Below are 2194 nucleotides of genomic sequence, written 5' to 3'. Positions count from 1 at the left end.
TGGAATTTGCTGGAAATGCAAGTGCTCTTAATACCAATGTTCCCTCTTCCATTTCACCCCAAACTAATGACGATTGGATTGCAGACACAGGGGCGACTTCTCATATGACGCCCCATCGCAATTGGGTTAGAAATTACACCCCCCTTCGCATTCCAATCCGATTAGCAGATGAACGAGTTATTTATTCTGCAGGGGTGGGCACTGTGTTCTTTGAACCAGTTGTAAATGGAATAAAGTCAAGAGGCGTCGAGTTAACTAGAGTTTTACATGTACCAGATCTCCGAAACAATCTACTGTCTGTTCTATACCTCACAAAGCACAAAGGCTTCAAAATCACCATTGATGCTAATCTGGTCCTATCTCGCCCCCTACTCCTGAAGGCTATCGCTACTGGATAACCTTTATTGATGACCATACAAAGAGTAGAGCTGCTGTGCTTCTTAAGCGCAAAAGCGATGCATTCAGTGCGTTTCAAACGTACAAAGCATGGGCTGAGAACAAATTAGGCTTTAAGATCAAAGCGCTGCAGGATGACAAAGCTGGTGAATACATGTCAAATGCTTTCATCAAATTCACTGACCAGTGTGGCATTGAGCGTCGTCATACAACGCGAAATCGCCCACAACAAAACGGAGTTGCAGAGCGTGCAAATCGCACCATGGCAGAACATGTTACTTCCATGCTCAATGAGGCTCGTGTTCCACCTTTGTTTTGGGGTCGCTGTGTTGCAGCATACATGCATGTATGGAATCGTGTTCCTACAGCTCCTCTACCGGACAAGACTCTGTATGAAAGCTGGAACAAGCGCAAACCTGATGTTAGTCATTTGAGGGTTTGGGGTTGTCTTGCATATGTTTATGTTCAGGGAGATAAGCGCAAATCGTTGCAGCCTCATATGGAGAAGTGTATCTTTGTTGGGTATCATACTGGGTACAAGGGCTGGAAGTTTTACAACCCACTCACCAAAAGGTTCATTATCTCTGAGAGAGCTGATTTCGACGAAAGGTGCTTCCCTGGGGTGTCCACTGGCCCTATGCCAAAGTTTGACCTTCTTCCCACTTCTTCTGCAAGTGCACCACCTCCCAATTCAGGGGGGGAATCTAATGGCTTCAATTTTGATGATAATGAGGATGACTCTACTCCAAGTCCTGTCATTGAGCCAGAAGTGCCTATTGCGCCTCCTGAACAGCCAGCTGAACCACCACAGCCTGAGGCCGTTCCTGCACCTCTTCCTAAGCCTGCACGCCGCCAGCGTGCTCCAGTTGATCCTGCAACGTTGAGACGCACTACTCGCGTTCCTAAGCAGCCTGGTGAATGGTGGAAGGTCTCACATGATCCTGAACCACCTGAAGCCAATGATCCTAGATTTGAAGAGGTGGAGTTTGCTGGGCTTGTTTCAAGCGCAGATCCGCGCACATTTAAACAGGCAATGAAAGCGCCTGATGCGCACATGTGGGAAGAGGCTGCTAACACAGAATTCAATCTGTTGCAGCACAATCAAACTTGGGAGCGAGTTGAGCTCCCTCCGGGTCAAAAGGCAATTTGGCTGTGGTTGGGTCTTTAAAATCAAGCGAAATGCAGATGGCAGTATAGAGCGCTACAAGGCTTGTATTGTTGCCAAGGGCTACAGTCAGTGCCCTGGCATTGATTACCATGAGGTCTTTGCTCCTACTTTCCGCCCTGCTACTTTCCGCTTGATTGTGGCTCTGGCCGCCATTGGAGACTTGAAGTTGCGCTCTGTTGATATTACAGCTGCTTTCACTAAAGGTGACCTAGACGAGGAAATTTACATGCTACAACCTGAAGGATTTTACCAAGGTGGCCCTAACTGTTGAAGCAGGCGAGCTCGGGACAGTGTGAGCTACTTGGCGACCTAGTTATAGAATGTAGGGCGCAGGGATAAGCGAGCACAAAGCGTCTGAAGTCCGAAGTGAGTAACTGAGTGAATTGAGCAAAGTGCTAACAAACTAACCTGAAGTCCGAAGTGAGTAACTGGGGACTTCAGGATGTAAACTAGAGTGACTATATACTGTGTAGACTCAAGTACTCTGGTCTACCTAAGTCTACTCTGGTCCGGTCCAGACCAGTCTATGGACTGATAAATATTATGTATCTAGAATGGTCTGGAGAGCAAATGAAGATAAAAAGACAGTAATCTAATCTGATAAGATAGCAAAGTAAGGGAGACATAGAA

Source organism: Psilocybe cubensis, chromosome 2 (assembly GCF_017499595.1).
Source record: "Psilocybe cubensis strain MGC-MH-2018 chromosome 2, whole genome shotgun sequence".
NCBI classification, from domain to species: Eukaryota; Fungi; Basidiomycota; class Agaricomycetes; order Agaricales; family Agrocybaceae; genus Psilocybe; species Psilocybe cubensis.
The sequence above is the reverse complement of the archived record's forward strand: the minus strand, read 5'-3'. Positions refer to the sequence as shown.